Source organism: Panthera leo, chromosome F2, assembly GCF_018350215.1.
Source record: "Panthera leo isolate Ple1 chromosome F2, P.leo_Ple1_pat1.1, whole genome shotgun sequence".
NCBI lineage: Eukaryota > Metazoa > Chordata > Mammalia > Carnivora > Felidae > Panthera > Panthera leo.
Genome location: NC_056695.1, coordinates 8396189 through 8414710, shown reverse-complemented (window position 1 = coordinate 8414710; position 18522 = coordinate 8396189). Strand labels below are relative to the sequence as shown.

At 48.5% G+C, this 18522-nt stretch overlaps 1 protein-coding gene across 1 annotated transcript in view; it reads right to left on the bottom strand.

The window, feature by feature from the left end:
* LYN (LYN proto-oncogene, Src family tyrosine kinase) overlaps nucleotides 1-15320 on the bottom strand; it is a 123041-nt gene extending 107721 nt beyond the window's left edge. The window contains exon 1 of the mRNA XM_042923329.1: nucleotides 15220-15320. The gene's annotated coding sequence lies outside the window, so the exon portion shown is untranslated. The remainder of the gene's footprint in view (nucleotides 1-15219) is intronic.
* Between the last annotated feature and the right edge of the window lie 3202 nt (nucleotides 15321-18522).

Genomic DNA, 18522 nt, shown 5'->3' with positions numbered 1-18522 from the left:
ACATACAGGACGATTCTATTTATATTACATCCTGGAAAAGGCCCAACTATAGCGACCGAGAACAGATCAGCACTTGCCAGACGCTGGGGGTGACAGAACCATTCTGCATCCTTATTATGGTGGTGGCCAAGGGAATCCATACATTTTTTTCAATCACAGAATTGTATAGAAAATTTTAAAAGTCGACTAAAAAAAAAAAAAAAAAAAAAAAAAAAAAAAGGACAAAAAAACTCCAGTCGTTTCTTAACATCAAACCTACTTTCATTTAAATCTTTGTTCATTTAACTTTGTTAAATTTTTCGAAACAAAAATGCTTACTAATCTTAAAAAATTATTCCGATGAGTCAGAGTGCTGTATCCCCCTACTGAAGGGATTCTGAAATATTCTGGAGCACATCTGAAGGAGCAGGGGTTTTTTTTTGTCAGAGGGGGATATCCAAGGCAGAAAAGGCAATTTTAAGAGTAGGGTGGGGTTCGGGATTATTGCTACAACTTAGGGGTCCCATGCAGTCAAGCCCCTCGTAAATGCCACAAGTGAACTTGGAGGTCTGCTTAGCATCTGGAAAGCTCGTTCTTGACCTCAAGGTGTTTTTAAGGTAGTCAGACTTCGAGCATCCTGTAACCCATTATTAGGAGGAGAAAAAGTATCTTTTAAGATACAACAGAGAAGACTCGACGTTCATTAGCCTCAAATCTGGATTCGTTTATGTGGCATGATAAGAATCACATGAATCAAAGCCAGAGCAGTAACGTGTGCACCTCATCTCCCTGTTGGAGGGGGAAAGGCCAAGGTTGCTCTAAGGTCAGAGGGCTTGAGGGGGGCAGAGTCTAGATGGAACCCACTCTCTGGCCGGGCCACAGTAGTCTATCCAGGCACTCAGGTGAGGGAGCCTGAGGGTGGGCCTCGACCAAATTAGGCAAGATTTTTATTCCCTCCCTTTTTATCTATAAAACTTTTTTTTTTAACTGCTTTACCTCTCATGCTTAAGGACTGCCTAACAATAAAAGAAAATGTTTTCCCTTTGCCTCCTGCCTGAAGAGGAAGAAAAGGCTAGAGGGACCGAAATTTGACCCCAAACGGCACCCCCAGGCGTGTGGCGAGTTAGATTTCTCTGAGGACTTTCAGGTATATTACCTCATTTAACCCTTGCAGCAATGGGATGGAATGTGAAGTACACCTGTCATTGCTGACTGTAGGTGTAAGGAAAAGGAGGCCTGACGAGTTTAAGGAACTTCATCTCATGCCCTACACCTACAACGGGACAGACGTGGATTAGAACCCAATTTTTTTATTTATTTAAAAAAAAATTTTTTTTTTTTTTTTTTATCTTCAACTCGGGAACACACTTCTTCACCAAAAACATGGTCCTGCTGTGGTCAGGCTCCTTGGCCTCGCCCCCCTCCCCGTCCTCCACTTCCAGGATTCATTCCTTCTTATGTCACCAACAGACATAAGTGGTGGAAACTCTCAGACACTTTGGTCAGGGGCCAGGGGGCTGCAGGTGGTTATGCCGTGGGCTCCCCCTGCCCTCCTGGCCTGTGGTTCTCCGGGGTCTTGACCCAGACCACAACCCGCGCCCTTTCTCGTAGGAAGGCCGCGCCGCCATACTCCCTGCCTGTGTGTGCTCTTGCTACTTCATAGGAAATAGAGATTCATACTCCTCATTCTACTTTTTAAAAATATTTTCACTTCCCGAGTCCATATGGAACAATTCTGCCATTTAGAGCAAGTGGATGTAACTGCGGGTCATATGCATACATATTCATGAGGACGGAGTATCCCAGGACTGTTTTCTGAATGATGAATAAATGAAGCATTACTTCACGGATTAATAAATTCCACAGGTCAACTAATGGTGCGGTCTCCTCTCCGACAAAAATAAAGTGTCAGAACGACGTGAGGCAGGACAGTGAGTAATAAGGGTGCCGTGTTCCTTCGCATCAGAAAAATGGGTCCTATTTTCCTGAGGCGCTTCCCAACTGAATTCCCAAAACCAGTTAGTACTTCCAGATGTCTACGCACACAGACTGGCTTCGGGTCATGTGGCCGGATGTGCGATTACTTTTGGGCCACTGGAAACCACCTTTCCCAAGCCCACGTTTTTATATCCGCCTCGACACATTCACTTGGCTGTGCAGAGATGGGGAGAAAAGCGAGACGAACGAATGGAGGAAGAGAAAGGTATTTAAATAAGGCTCGGATCAAACTCCCAGGAGAGAATTTTAGCAACGGAACCGCCAGGGTATAACACAGGGCAAGGACCTGCTCGGGATCGAACCGCAGTCATTCAGCAGAGGCAAGGGAGCTGGCCAGGGCCTGCCAGACCCAGAGCTCGGCAAGCTGCTCATCTGCCAAACAAAAGGCTTTGTGCTGCTTTTCAGTTTCTTACACCTTACTGCCGACAAGCTGACACTGGAAACTAACTTAAAACTGGGAGCGGGACGACAGATGCCTTTGAGGGAAGAGAGTCAGGGGGGCGCACGGGGAAGCAGAAGGTCCGGCTCTGTTTCTTGAGCTGGGGGTGGTCACAGGAGGCTTTGCTTTAAGCCACTTGCTGCGTGTATGTTCCACTTCAATCGAAAGAAAAAGCCCCCTGATGCGCTGGGAAAACTTTCTTAAAAGCTCCCCTTCGAGGGGCACCGGGGTGGCTCAGTCGGTTAAGTGTCCGACTTCAGCTCGGGTCATGATCTCACCGTTTGTGGGTTCGAGCCCCATATCGGGCTCTGTGCTGACCGCTCAGAGCCTGGAGCCTGCCTCCGACTCTGTGTCTCCCTCTCTCTCTGCCCCTCCCCGGCTTGTGCTCTGTCTCAAAATTAAATAAACATTAAAAAAATTAAAATAAATAAAAGCTCCCCTTCGAGCCTAGGAGGAAAACTCCATCGGAAGTGTGCTTTCCTATGATTTGGAATCAGTGAGTACACAGCTAGAAAGAACAGAGTTATCAAGAGCCGGGTAGTCCAGCCTGATCGGTTTTTTTTCTTCAATGTTTATTTTTGAGAGACGGGGGACAGGAGGGGCAGAGAGAGAGGGGCACAGAGGATCCAAAGTGAGCTCTGTGCTGACAGCAGAGAGCCTGATGCGGGTGTCGAACTCACAAATCCTGAGGTCATGACCTGGGCCAAAGTCAAACGCTCAATGGACTGAGCCACCCAGGTGCCCCTGGTCCAACCTGTTCTAAAGGGTCCCGTGAGAGAATCACTTAGCGTGTGTTTACAAACTTCTGGGAATGGAGAAGGCCCACTTTGCACCCCAGCCATATCCCCTTCAGGCCTCCAATCGTGCCTCCTCCTTACCCTCCAATCTGGCCTCTGCCTTTGTACAATTCTCCACTCATGCGAACGCACAAACACACACACACACACGCACACACACACAGCCGTGTCCACATCTTGTCAGCCACATGGCTCTATGTTAAATGACACAGAGTTGAAGACCCTGCCCCCTCCCTTCCAAAAAAGTCAACACCAGCCAACGTGGTGGGCAAATCTCAGAATAAGGAGAATTTATAAAAAAAAAAAAAAAATCAATGAAATATCCTCTACACCACCCTCATCTAATTTGTATACATTTCTGTTTATCTAGCAACTTTTCTAAAATCATTTTATTTTATTCTGAGAGAGAGAGAGAGAATGCAAGAGGGGGAGGGGGAGAAAATCTTTAATTTTTTTTAATATTTATTTTCGAGAAAGAGACAGAGCGTGAGCAGGGGAGGGGCAGAGAGAGAGGGAGACACAGAATCCGAAGCAGGCTCCGGGCTCTGAGCTGTCAGCACAGAGCCTGACGTGGGGCTCGAACCCACCAGCCATGAGATCCTGACCCGAGCCGAAGTCGGACTCCTCTGACTGAGCCACCCGGGCGCCCTTTGATGCTTTGACTTTATAATGGTGCTAAAGTGATATGCATTCAGTCCTTGGCATCGTGAATTTTTATCATTCCCCGGACTAGCCACAGACAGCACGACCCTCTCCTGTGAAGCCGGGCAGTGGCAGTGACTCCCAGGGAACTACGCGATCACAACGGTCAACAACCACTACGCCACCACCGTTCTGTCCCCACACAACCATTCTGCTTTCCACTTGCAGTACGTATTCAGCACGTTACAGGAGATCTTCAACACCTTATTAGTACACAAAACAGTCTTTGTGTTCGTTGATGTTGGCTAATGTGACTGGTCTGAGCACATTTACGGTAAGCTAGGCTCAGCTAGGACGTTCAATAGGTTAGGTAGATAAAGCGCATGGGTTTATTCGCATGTAACCCTATCATGAGTCAAGGAAGATCTGTAGCTATCCTCTCGTGACTATTTCTCTTAACATACTGGTCTCTCAAGGTTCATCCGTGTTTGAGCATGTGTCAGAATTTTCTTCCCTTTTAAGGCTGAATAATATTCCATTGTATGTACACACATTTAGTTTGTCCGTGCATCTGCCGACGGACGCCTGGGTTCCTTACACTCCTCAGCTCTTGTGAATAATCCTGCTATGAACGTGGGCGCACAAATATTTCTTTTGAGACCCCGCTTTCGATTTTGGGGGGTACACACCCAGAAACAGAAGTACTGGATTGTATGGTCATTCTAGGTTTAACGTTTTGAGGAAGAGCCACCCTGGACCAATTCACGTTCCGACCAGCAGCGCCCAAGAGTTCCAATTTTTCCACATCCTTGCCAAAACTTGTTATTTTCTGGGGTTTTGTTTCTTTTTTTGTTTGCTAGAGAGAGAGAGAGAGAGAGAGAGAGAGAGAGAGCTAGCACATGCAGGCAATTGCATGAGTTGGGGGGGCACGAGGGAGAGGGGGCACGAGGGAGAGGGGGCACGAGGGAGAGGGGGCACGAGGGAGAGGGGGCACGAGGGAGAGGGGGCACGAGGGAGAGGGGGCACGAGGGAGAGGGGGCACGAGGGAGAGGGGGCACGAGGGAGAGGGGGCACGAGGGAGAAACCAAAAATATTGGTTTCTGGGCACTGATTAAGGTGCTCAGGGATCTCCTGAGCAAGAAGGTTACTGTTCCATCCATGACCTTGGCACATTAATTTGTCAGCCTTGTGGTCCGTGAACCACCCAGAGAGAACAGAGAACCATAAGCTCTTCCAGGGCAGGAACCTCATGCTACCAGTGTTTGCTTCCCCCAAATAACCCACTACAATGCCCAACACACAACACTCAATACATATACATCTTAAAAATAAATTGTGGTTATGGAAGTCCAGTAATCACTACTAATCCCACACCAGTCTGTGTGACTACACATACACACACACACACACACAGAAACAACCACATACTGTACACATCACAAATTAGCAAATTAGTAATCAAGATAACATATTTTCCTTCTAATTTCTTGACTCTCACGAGTCCCCCCCCCCCCCCCCCCTTATTCCTCGTTCATCTCTCACTTCTCTTCTCCCTCTCCACTCCTTTTCTATTCATGTTAGGACCACCTATGGGACATTACCTCCTTTTACTGACTACCGTCCAACCCCAAGTATGCCCATTTATGAACCAATCACTGGCAAGAGTAGGAGCCTCTGACCAGTCAGGGCCACCCTATCGATGGGGATGGGGAAAACTGCTGAACCTTCAGTGGAGAAGATGAATCCTGAAATAATCTGGGTTCTGTTTTGAAGAGAGGTGGGGTAATGGTGCTGGGTGGGCAGGCAATCAATCGTCCCTACACGTCCCCGATCGACAGCCACAGCCTCAAAATTTGTCAAAACAGTGCCAGAAGGCAGAGTTAGCAGCAGTAGGCAGAAGTTACCGAAATGAAACATTGTAGCATGATAGAAAAATCTGTCTCCTCTCCAGAGCTGTCCAAAAATGAAATGGGTCACTTTGAGCACCCTCTCACGGTGTTCTCACAATGTGGCCTCCATTACCTGCAGTAGGATAACCTGGCAGGAAACTAACATTTGAGACCCAGTATTCACGGGAAGGTAACTACCTCCCTAAGGGCCATGTGTAAGACACTACCAGAATCTCTTCCTTTTACAAGATTCTAGGATTCAAACGTTGAATACCAAGGTAGATAGGCGACGTCAAGGGCCCGAGGGTTGACACTTGACATCCGAAGGGTTATGTTATTTGTTAAGTTGGATTGCACGGCCTCATCTCTCTTGAAGACTTCTAACTATGGCAGCAATGTAACGTTGGGGTCATTCACTAGAGTGCTCAGAATGGTTTCTTCTACTAGACTCTTGAAAAGTTATCCACTGATAAAGGAATTGAAGGAAACGTACAATGAAATCCTCATTCAGTGGTTGTATTAATTCAGTTAAAACCTTAACAACAACTGAGGGCCGGAAAGTAAAAGACACACAGGCAGTTATGAAATTTAACCGGTTAACGTTTCCTTTCTATATCCATTTTAATCCATTAAAATTGAAACCATTCAAAAAGGCAATGTGCTCCCGTGTCCAGAGAGACAACAACCAAGGTCTTGTCCAGAGAGACAAAAAACAAAAAAAAAAAAAACAACTTACGGTACTCATTTGATTATATGGATGACCCTACATTCCACATTAGAATTTCATTTGAAGCCAGAGAGACTGGGTGCCTACTACCATATTTGCCTGTCCCCCTCTAGACCACGAAGCCTCTCATGTAAGGATGCGGTCCATCCCAGTAGCCTAGGCCAGAGGACCCCTGGCCTCTCTGGAATCCCCAGGCTCATTTGCCTATCTCCGTAAAGCCCCTATCTAGAGAATTCCTTCTACTCCTTCTACACCCGGCTCCAGCGTCTCTTCCTATCACCGGAGCCCTTTCCTTCCGCTTGCAGAGCGCCGTGTGTATACATCTAGGACGGCACGGGTCACACTCTGAACACCACACCTGTGTCCTCACGCTCCCCTACAAAGGGCATCCTTGAATGCCGAGACCATCCCGCTAACCCTGGTAGTTACCGTAGTTCTGGGTACCTCGTAGGCAGATCCAAAGTTCAGTCAAGACTCCAGCACATGGCAAACCGCTGGGCAGGATGGTTTGTGACTGACCCCCCCCAGTAGACTCTGAACTCTCACTGGGTTGTGACAGTATTTAAATTTTTGCTCAGCATGTGTTTGTGGAAGGAAAGAAGGAAGGAAGGAAGGAAGGAAGGAAGGAAGGGTTCCTCCCCTCTAAGAAAGAATCACAGAGTCCATTATAAAAAGAGCTTCCTTTTATTTGGTGCCTGCTGTGTACCAGAAACAACATTAGGAGATAGGAGGTAGGCTCTGTTAATCACCACCACAAACCTGGCATTACTAAATGGTGAGGATAAGTAACTTACCTAAAGTCATAAGCAGGGGAACCGAGATAGGAACTCAGATCCGTTTAACTTGGAAACCCGTTGTCTTTTTACCATTTACGTTATCTCCCCTCAAATTTAAAGGTAAGAATCTCTCAAAGGCATTGAAAACAAGAGATATTCAATATGTGGTATCGGATTATGCAAGGCAGTTGCCAGCATCATTGGCAAAGTATGCCATTTTGGCCAAATATTGCCGTTCCTAGTTATGGAAGGGATTTTTTTTTTTTATAATATTTTTGAGAGAGAGAGAGAGCACGCGCGCCAGAGCACGGGTTGGGGAGGGGCAGAGAGAGAGGGAGACACAGAATCCGAAGCAGGCTCCAGGCTCCGAGCCATCAGCACAGAGCCCGATGCGGGGCTCGAACTCATAGACCGTGAGATCATGACCCGAGCCGAAGTCGGAGGCTCAACCGACTGAGCCACCCAGGCACTCCTGGTAATGCTTTTACTATCTTATAGATCATAAAAGGGATCCCAACACCAAGCTGCTGCTTTATAATACATTCTCCTTTTTTTTTTTTTTTTTTTTTTTGTAAGTAGGCTTCTCATCCAGTGCACAGCCCAACATGGGGCTTGAACTCATGACCCAGAGACCAAGACCTCAGCGGAGATAAAGAGTCAGACACCCAACTGACTGAGTCACCCAGGCACCCCAACAGATTTGCCTTTTAAATCAAATGGAAAATACTCATAATGCCACAGAATCTTAGACCTCAACTCCAAATTAATTGCTCATTTCTCCAATAGTGTTGCTATCATTAAGAATATTTAGATAGGTGTTTGGACAGGATGACCACTCAGGCCAGCGATCAAGTACCGACCGGCTAGTGACTACGAGGTCAAGGCTTCTGATGTTACACAAGACAGCAATAAATGCTACTTTTCAGCCCCAAATTAATCTCTGTGGAGGTGCCTGTTAGCCCCTGGGTTAATGATCCACCTCTTCTGAGCAGCTAATGAGTATTCACTATCTCTTCATCATTTGGCAACTGCATTTTATAGCCAAGAGTCTAGGCAAGAAGTTGGTCGTGAAGGAAGAAAATGGCTTCCCGCTAAAAGGCTCTAGCAATTCTCCTTTGACACAGTAAAATCCAACATTTGGTATTCTGGGCAATGGCCCTCCAGGCTCATCCCCACTCCACTAGAACGAGTTCTTGGATCTTCGAATGATTCCTGCACAGCTTACTCAAGGAACATTTGTTACGCTCCATGCTAAATATGACTAAATAGAAGAAACAGACCCTCCTTTAAGAAAATATTGTATCTACTTACAAGACGCAGAGCCCGTGAGTTCCTCCAGGGGCAAGTCTGCTCACGATTAGATCACACGAGCTCCATCGTGGCCACTTTTGCCCCCACGTTTCCTGATGGCTCTTCCCTTTCCCCTGCACTCACACTGGCTTCATGTCACTGCTCATTACAATCGTGTTTTAAAGTCAAATAAATGATTCTTGGGGCGCCTGGGTCGCTTAGTTGGTTGAGCGTCCGACTTCGGCTCAGGTCACGATCTCACAGTCTGGGTTCGAGCCCTGTGTCGGGCTCTGTGCGGACAGCTCGGAGCCTGGAGCCTGCTTCGGATTCTGTGTCTCCCTCTCTCTCTGTCCCTCCCCTGCCTTCTCTCACTCATGCTCTCTCAAAAGAAACAAACATTAAGTTAAAAAAAAAAAATTTTTATCAAATAAGTGATTCTTAAAAAAAAAAAAAAAAAAAAAAGGTACCAAGGCAATAAAATTGGTATAACTCAGAAATAATCACTATCAAAACTTTAGTACAAAAAGTATCGATGTGCATAGCTTACAGATTATGTGTCTCACCAATGCATATATTTCAGAAATGCTATCATATATTACCCACACATTTGTGTTCAAGTTATTTTTTCTTTTTCTTTTTTAAATTCCAGTATAGTTAACATACAACATTATATTAGTTTCAGGTGGACAGTGTGGGATTGTGACCTGAGCTGAAATCAAGAGCCAGAAGCCCAACCAACTGGGCCACCCAGGCACCCCAAACTGAATACTATTTTTAGAAAGATCTACGGTGTTCCATTGTATGGATTTATCTTAATTTGTATTTGCTTAATAAGCCTATCAGACTGGAGCTTCTTGGAATCTCTGGGCTCCCCCAAATGTTTTAAACTCTAATAGATCTCACTACGCTGTTCTCGAAAGGATGGCCCTGGGTCACACTGCCCGGTGATCTAGATCTAGAAGGAAAAGCTCTTTCACCAAATTCATTTCTTTTTCTTTCTTCTTCTTCTTCCTTTTTTTTTTTTTTTTTTTGCATACACATAGACGTGCATTCAGGCACAAGGTGAAACATGTTTCTTGATGTGGGTTATGGTCAAAGAAATGTGAAAGTCACATGAAAGTCACCGCCCTATCCCAAAAAATTAACAAGAGGCTAGAGTTTAAGTAATTTTAAAAACAGGACTGAACCACTATAGTTAGCTTAAGAAATTATTATATTGCCTGAACATTAAAAGATTTCAGAACACCTAGTTAGATTTTCAGAATGATTTCCATGATGGTGACCATCAAAACGTACATCTTTCTGTTGCTTAAGACTCAAACACGGCCACCATGGGCTTTGCCACAGAAGGCTCTCCAGTGATGACTACGCTTGTTCTCCCCCTTCCCCCCCCCCACCCTGCCCCCTCTCAGGGGCAAACTGAAAATGAACAGAGCAGAAGGTGGTAGAAAGAACCCTGAGGAAAAAAAAGCAGTGTTGAGTGGTAAGGAAGGTGGGGCTGCAGGCAAATGACTGGGTCTGGGGCCTTCCAAGCAGGAGGAAGTATCACTTCCTTGCCGGCCCCCTCCCTCGGGCCTCCCGTCAGACTGCTGGCTACAGTTCTGCCCTCTGTGACACAGCTTCCCCGTGGAAAGCAGAAGTGGTCCTCCCTCTCCAGAGGGTCTCTCTGAGACGAGCTTCTCTGTTCCCCTCACCCCCGTGGGGGTTAACATTAACAGGAAGAGGCACCCAGAAGGCCCAAAGGCCAAGAAGACATCATTACTTGAGCTGAGGCACCCAGAAGGCCCAAAGGCCAAGAAGACATCATTACTTGAGCTGAGGCACCCAGAAGGCCCAAAGGCCAAGAAGACATCATTACTTGAGCTGAGGCACCCAGAAGGCCCAAAGGCCAAGAAGACATCATTACTTGAGCTGAGGCACCCAGAAGGCTCAAAGGCCAAGAAGACATCATTACTTGAGCTGAGGCACCCAGAAGGCCCAAAGGCCAAGAAGACATCACTACTTGAGTTGGAGGTAGAATAAATGCAAACCCATCTCTCCGGTCTCCCCAGCGCTGAAAAGTGGGCCCAAGGAAGTCCTGACAGCTCTCCCATGCCCCACAACTGATGCTGTACCCACAGACAGAGGAAGAAGGACTAGAGAGGCATGTTGGCAAAGAGCTTTCAGATGGCACGGCTTGGGATCAACAGAGTCAGTGCAGATGCTCAGAGAAAGAGGGGAGTGTGGGCAGACCCAGCATTATCAGACTTGCCTGAGGTGTGAACTGTAAAAAGCAGAGGAGAGAGACTTAAAGGCACTCTGAGCTACACGAATGGAGACTTCTGCCCAGGGTTCTCCAACTCACCGGGAGCAGAGCCCAGACCAGTAAGAAATACCTACATTGATGGATTCTATAAAGGCCTCACCATTCGTATAATTTTACGGGACATCATTTGTGTAAGTCAGCGTTATGAAAAATGAACAGTTACCATGACATGAGCCAATAAACTCTTGCCATAAATGCTCATCTCTTATCACGTCAACTCATGGTTCATGGACCTGGTAAGAGGGTGAACAGAGAGCTGAAGAGGGGGGCCAGAGAAGGGAGACTGGGAATATGTGAGAGTTAATAAAGACAGTCAAACAACCAAACTTTGGAAGAGTTCTATACAAATGAAAGCCATTTCCAGATGGTCAACAGAACTTTCAAGAACTACTTTTGCGGCAAATAAGGAATGCTGACAGCTTATTCAGTACTAAGGGAAAGTGAAGCACAGAACGAGATTGAGGAAAAAGTCCAAGAATGAAGAACAAAGGCTACATCAACGGCCCCTGTAACTTGTTAGCATGGATGTACCTTTTTAAAAATTTTTTTAATGTTTATTTTTGAGAGAGAGGGAACGCAGGGAGGGGCAGAGAGAGACAGAGGGGGAGACAGAGAATCTGAAGCAGGTTCTGCATTGACAGCAAAAAGCCTGATGTGGGGTTTGAACTCAGGAAGCATGAGATCATGACCTGAGCCAAAGTCAATTGCTTAACCAACTGAGTCACCCAGGTGCCCATGGATGCACCTTTTAAACACAACATCCCAAATCGTTATTTGAACTTTCTCTTCTAAATTACAAGAGAGCCCGTCCAGCTAACTTAAGCCAAGGATATCCAAAAGAGGGTCCAAATCTTTAAACCGGGCTGTTTCAAAAATTCTAATTCCTCAACTGGCAGACTCCTATGCTATTTTCTATACTTGGGCTTCTCCCCTAAATGGGAACTTACTCAAAATAAATTTCAGAAATGATGATAGAGTGAACTCAACATTTCACAACTTAAGTATCAGGAAACCGGGCAACTGTAAGAAATCTTTCAATATTTCTGACTGGGGGAAAAAAAAAAAAAGACTTCCTCTTACATATTTGTCCTCTTCTGTCACCAATCTTTAAAGATAACAGGCAATGTGTGCCCTCTTGTAAGAGTGTTGGCTTTGAAGGGTACCTTGCTCATAGCAGGTGGTCAGTAAAGGGCAGCGTATGTTTTAACGAGCATCTTCTGGGCCCTATCTCCCTACTTTATATTTTCACTTCAAATGATGTTCCTAGTGTTATAACCACCACACAAGGAGGCCTGTAAGGTTCACGGGAGGCATTTCTAGCAGAGGCTGGAGGCAATCCTTGGGCAAAGTATTAGCTGAGCACTTCTGTATTAACCAATAAGCCCTAATAGCCCCCAAGGCAGTCACTAGAGTTGCTCGGGCAACAGCCGATATAGGGGTCACCTTGGCAATGATCAGATCTCCCCCCTCCCTGAGCAGGAAGCAGTGCTAAAAGGCACAGAAACGCATCTCCCGGAATATGCCTTAAGTGCCCTGCTTGATGATGCAATCGCCAAGAGATAGAAGAAAATTACCTTGTGGTTCCCCTTTTTGAAAATGTTTATTAAGTGATTTCTTTCCCGTAGTTGAGTACCTACTACAGGGCAAAGGCAGAAAAGTGCGGAACGCTCTGAATATGGAGCCAGAAAACATACCTACTCTGCCCAACGGTGCTACTTTGCCACCTGTAATCTTGGGCAGGACACCAAACCTCTTGGTTTTGTACCTGTCCCTGCCCACCCTGGGGTCCATGAGAGGTTCAGATGAAATTATAACTCAGGAAGGCTTCTGATTCCGGGATGAGTGATTCCCAGGAATCGCTCCTCACAAGCAAAAGGGATGAGCACCGTCATCGCGATGGGTCATCGGTCGACGTCCCAACTAATGACTATCCATGCTTGAGGACATGGAGGTCATGGAGATCAGCAGTGTGAGCTATGACAACGTTTCACACCGCAGCCTCAGACACCTTGTGTTCTTATTTACGCAGATGCAAATTATACTACCCATAAGCAAACCCATGCTAATGTTGTTGAATCACAACTCTGTGTATTCATTTGAACCAAATGGCGTCTCCGATGTTTTGAATACAAGTGAAATGGACCTAAGGGGCTTGGACAGTCCTCGATTCACAAAATGGCTGGACCACTTTTCTGCTAAAAAAGCCCCTGGGGGTTGGGAGGATATGGCAAGGTCTCCATACACGTGGGCAACATCGAGTGGGTCGTTTTGACTGGGCAAAGGACCTTTAATCCAAATCAAGCCCTTGCTCCCAGTGATACAGCTGAGTAACGGGTCCTGCAGGGAGACTGACCCTGGGAGAACTGGACAGTCAAAAAAAGTCCCTCAAATCCCCATTTCAGAAACCAGGACGGAGGGCCAGCGGGCTTCAAGTGCCTTACGAACCAGCCCTGTTCCTTGACCTTGCGCGGAGCCAAACTCGAAGCCAAACTTCACCCTTTCTTCCAAGTAATCTCGACTCTGCGACAGGCACTGGGGCTAGCGTTTTGGACCAGACAGAGCTGTTTTCACAAAGCCTTCATTGCAGTGGTGAATACAGACACACACACATACACACACACGCACAAATCATGATATAACACCAGTTACTGCTATGAAGGAAATGTTGGCCGAACAAACGGACAAGTCATTAACCCAACTTATCCCAAATCACAGCTCTGGTAGATAATGGCAGAGGCCCAAACTTAGGTTTTCCAGTTCCTGTTTTCTCTTCCCTTACCGGGGCTGGCCTCTACCCTTCACTCAGGAAGAGGGTTGCCCCACTCTGCCTCCAAAGAGGCCCAGTCACCAAAAGCCTCCTGTGATCAAATTAAATGTCTTCAAGCCTTAAGACATTTAGCTCCTTACCTCCAAACGAAAACCGGGGACTAACTGAATCCCACCCTTTTTCCAGCAGACTTTACTTCATTTAGGAAGGGCTTCTCCGTACTTACTAAATTCCTATACTCCTGTTCCCCCCTGCACGGCTGTGGCTTTTACCTGTGCAGGGACAACAGGCCTGCCTTCCTAAACCCTACAGGCGCCTGTAGGGGCGGTCAACAAATCAAAAGTCAAACATCTTTACTGGCTAGCGCTTAGGGTGAGTGAGACTCCCGGGCGCTAGCTTTGCAGACACCTAATCTCCGGTGTATTTATTAAGCACGTTTACTAGGAGGGTCAGGTGGCTAAATCGGACCATGTAGTCTTAGGTTTAAAATCAAATTGCAAAGAACCAGGGAACCCAGTTTTGATAGAGTTACTGTATTTGCGACAAATAGTAACAGCGCCATTTACGGAATGCCTGTGTGTGTACTTGGGGCTTTGCATACAATACACAGCTCAGAAAGTAAATATGTTCTCCCAGAGATGAAAAAACCCACGCAGGTAATTTCAGTAATAGGCCCAAGCTGACACTCGGCGAGGAAACTGCAAGGCCCGATTCAACCCAGGTTTCTGGCAAAGAAGTTGGGTGGGTTTGGGATAATACACACACACACACACACACACACACACACACACACACACACACACGAATGGAGACACAACCGCACGACCACGTCAGCTATTAGAAAGGAACATCGCAAACGCACAGCTTGGAGAAGATGCCACAGTCGGCCAAGATAACGCAGGAAAGCGGGAACTGACGCTTACACCCTTCCCCCCAAGGCGAAGGAAAGGCAACCCCTGAATTCTTAAAATAACTCTCGCTTCCTCTCCGCCGGCGGAGGCACGGGACTGCTCCTCGGCAGGCGGGGAGGCGCCGGGCTCGGCGGGAGGGTGCCTACCGATCCTGCCGCAGCCCCCCCACCCCACCCCGACGTCACGCTCGCGAGGAGCCTGGCAGAGGGCCCGGGCCGAGCCCCATCCCTCACCTCGGGGGACCCCGGCGCGGCCGGATTTTGCAGCCCGAGGAGTCCCCGCCGGGATCCCCGCCGCGCGCCGGCTCTGCGCGGCGAGGGGCTTCCCCGAGGCGCACCGAGAGCGGCCCGGGCGGGGACGGCAGCCAGCGCTCGGGTCGGCACCGGGGGGACCCGCCGCGCGCCTGCCCTCGCACCCGCACCTCCCACCGCGCCCCTGCGCGCCGCAGCCGAGAGGACACCTGCGGAGCCGCCCGCCCCCGCGTCCACGCTCCCCCACGGCCCGGCCACCCACAGGCTGGAGGCATCCGCGCTGCCAGGAGGCGGCGCGCGCCCCCGGCCGCCGCGGCCCGCGCCGACCCCCCCCCCAGCCTCCGGCCCCCGGCCCGCCCGGCGCCCGGGACTCCGGCCGGGGACACAGCCGCGGTCCCCCCCACCCCCACCCCGCGCCCACCCCCCCCGGCTAGCTCCGGGGACTCACCAGCTCCGGGTGAAAGTTGCTGGGCGGCGGCGGCGGCGCTCCACGGTGACTCGAGTTCAGAGCGGGGGGCGCGACGGGGCGGCCCCGCGGGGCCGGCGCAGGGCGGGCTGCGGGCTCGGGGCCCGGGGTGGCGCGGCCGCCCCGCCTGCCGCGGGCTGGAGGCTGCAGCGCGTCGGGCCCGGAGGGGCCACGGCAGGGGAGCGAGCGGCCGGCGGCCCGGAGCGGCGGGAGAGGAACTGGCTGTCGCTGGGCTCGGCCGAGAGGTCCCAGCTACTTCCTGGTGCTCGGATTTGCATACTGCGCCGGGAGGGCGGGGAAGTGACCGTTTGGCCTCTGCCCAAGGCTTGGGTCTTCGGCGTGGCCGTCGCGCGAGCTTTGAAGGCAGAGAAACTTGGGAGTCGCAGCGTGCCGCTCGGGGGAGTGGAGCCGCTGGGGCCCCACATGCTCCTGTGGACGCGGACAGAAGGCTCTTCCAGGGAGCCCGGCCACGGAGCCTCGGTCGGCCTCCTCGGCTTCTCTTCCAAGCCACTCCCGAAGGTGTCAGGAGGTGGGGTGCCCCTGGCCGCAGAGGGGGCGCGCCCTGAGCCCCAGCATCCGGAGTTCTCCAGAGAGAGGCTGAGATGTGCCGAGTTGACGTGCAGAGTCTCACGTGCAGAGTTCTTAGTGTCCCCAACAGAGTAAGCCCCTGAAGGGTGCCCACGGGGAGGTTCAGGGGGCTGAGCGGGGGCGGAGGGTAGAAGCGGAGTTGAATGGCCTGGCGAATTACCCGGTTCCTCAAAACTTGGACTTCCTTCCCGGAAAACGGAGATAAAGGTGCCTGGGAGGATGAAATGCTCGTGCAAAGGGCTCCTACTGTGCCCTAGCGCGCCGTGATGGTCGCTGCTATTCTCTCATTCCGGCTCTCGCCGCCTCCCCGCATGCGGCACGGTGCTCGGCACACAGCAAGGGCATAATCGTGGTTTGTTGAAAGAACGAGCCCCCCTTCAAGCCCATGTCCCAACTCAGTAAATGCCACACGCAAGTCCCAGATACTCGTCCCAGCCGTGGCGGAGGCCCAGGTCGAAGCGAGATTCCCCGGGATCCCAGCATTACGCCACGCTGTGGAATTTACAAGGAAATAAATAGCGGCCTGCAGGAGATTTACTCTTGGTATTTATAATAGCGAACAAGTGGGGCCTCTCAGGTGCCAGGCATTGGGCTAAGCACTTCTGACCCATTACCTTTCTCTTTTCCCCCCTGTGATTCTTCTTTTAATCTTTTTTTTTTTTTTTAATCAAAGTACAGTTGGCCCACAATGTTACATTAGTTTCAGGAGCACAACATAGTGATTCAACAAGTCTATATGGCAATGCTGTGCTCACCACAGGTGGAACTACCCTTGATCGGCACCATTCAAGGCTGTTACAGTACCCTTGACCCCATTGCCTATGCTGTGCCTTTCGCCCCCAGGACTTACTTATTCTCTCACTGGAAGTCTGTGAGCTCCCACTCGCGTCACCTCTTTTGCTCATCTCCCTACCCCCGTGTCCTCTGGCCACCGTCAGTTTGTCCTCTTTATTTATGGGTCTGTTCCTGCTTTGTTGGTTCATTTGCTTTGTTGTTTAGATTCCACATATAAGTGAAATCATATGGTGTTTGTCTTTCTCTGTCTGACTTCTTTCAGTTAGCATGATGCCCTCTAGATCCATCCATGTGGTCACAAAGACAAGATCTCATCTTATTTTATGGCCGAATAACATTTCACTGTGTGTGTGTGTGTGTGTGTGTGTGTGTGTGTGTGTCTATTTGTAATTTTTTGAGGAACTTCCATTCTGTTTTCCACAGTGGCTACACCAGTTTGCATTCCCACCAACAGTGCACGGGGGTTCCTTTTTCTCCACATCCTTGCCAACATTTGTTATCTCTTGTCTTTTTTAGTTTAACCATTCTGACAGGTGTGAGGTGATGTCTCATTGGGGGTTTTAATTTGTATTTCCCTGAAGATTGCTGATGTGGAGCACCTTTTCATGTGTCTGTTGGCCATCTGGATGTCGTCTTTGGAGAAATATCTGTTCAGGTCCCCTGCCCATTTTTTAAATCAGACCATTTTTGGTTTTTTGGTATTGAGTTGTATAAGCTCTTTATTTTTGAATGTTAATCCCTTATCAGATATACCATTTGCAAATATCTTCTCCCATTCAGTAGGTTGCCTTTTCGTTTTGATGATGGTTTCCTTTGCTGTGCAAAAGCTTTTTACTTTGGTGTAGTCCCAAGAGTTTATTTTGGTTTTATTTCCCTTGCCTCAGGAGACATATCTAGAAAAATGGCCTTGGTTGATGTCCAAGAGTTTACTGCCTGTGTTTTCTACTAAGAGTTTTATGGTTTCAGGTCTTACACGTGGGTCTCTAATGCGTTTTGAGTTTATTTTTGTGTATGGTGTAAGGAAAGTGGACCGTTTCATTCTTTTGCGTATAGCTGTTCATTTTCCCCAGCACAATTTATTGAAGAAACTGTCTTTTTCCCATTGTATAGTCTTACCTTCTTTATTGCGGATTAATTGGCCATGTAAGTGTGGGTTATTAAGATTCTTAAGAGGCTGGCCCCACCTGAGGCGACAGCCATTGTCCAGCCATCAAGTAGCCACCTTAACATAATCCTATACAGCAGCCATCTATTACTGACAACAGACTAGACGTTTGCAATCCACTGCCTTACACAACAAAAAAAGGTAGGATGGCCTATACCTGTGATGTTCAATAGCGTGTAATCGGTTCATTTTCCTGCCGAAGAGGAGAGGGTAGGGCACCTGTTGGAAGGTGTTGAATGTGTGCGTGAGATCGGTCACGGATCCTATGGAGTAATTGATTACCTGAGACCCCATTGCCTACACCTTTCTTCAGGACGACCTGTCAAGTACACTAAATGAAAATTACTGTTTGATTCGTATTTTAATACTATTACTACTGTTACCCATGCGTCCTTGAGATCCTGGCAAAAGGCACGTGACTGGGACGCAAAATGTTTGGTGTTGATTAATCCATCTGGAATGTCCCGACAGTGTTTTTCGGTAAAGTGTCTTGTGGAATAAGGAACAAAGGATCACCAGGCAGGGCTGGGCTTGCACTTAGGTCCTTACATACAAGCACCTTACATACAAGCACCCTGCTTAAGTTTGTCTCTTTGTTCTTTTTTTGGGGGGGGTGGTGAGCACTGGATGCGAATCTATGTTCCTTCCCATTTCTCAGGTTGCATTCATATATCCTGAATACTTCCCCACCCACCCTCCACACTTGTTTTTCCTCAAAGCCCCATGCAAGTTTCATG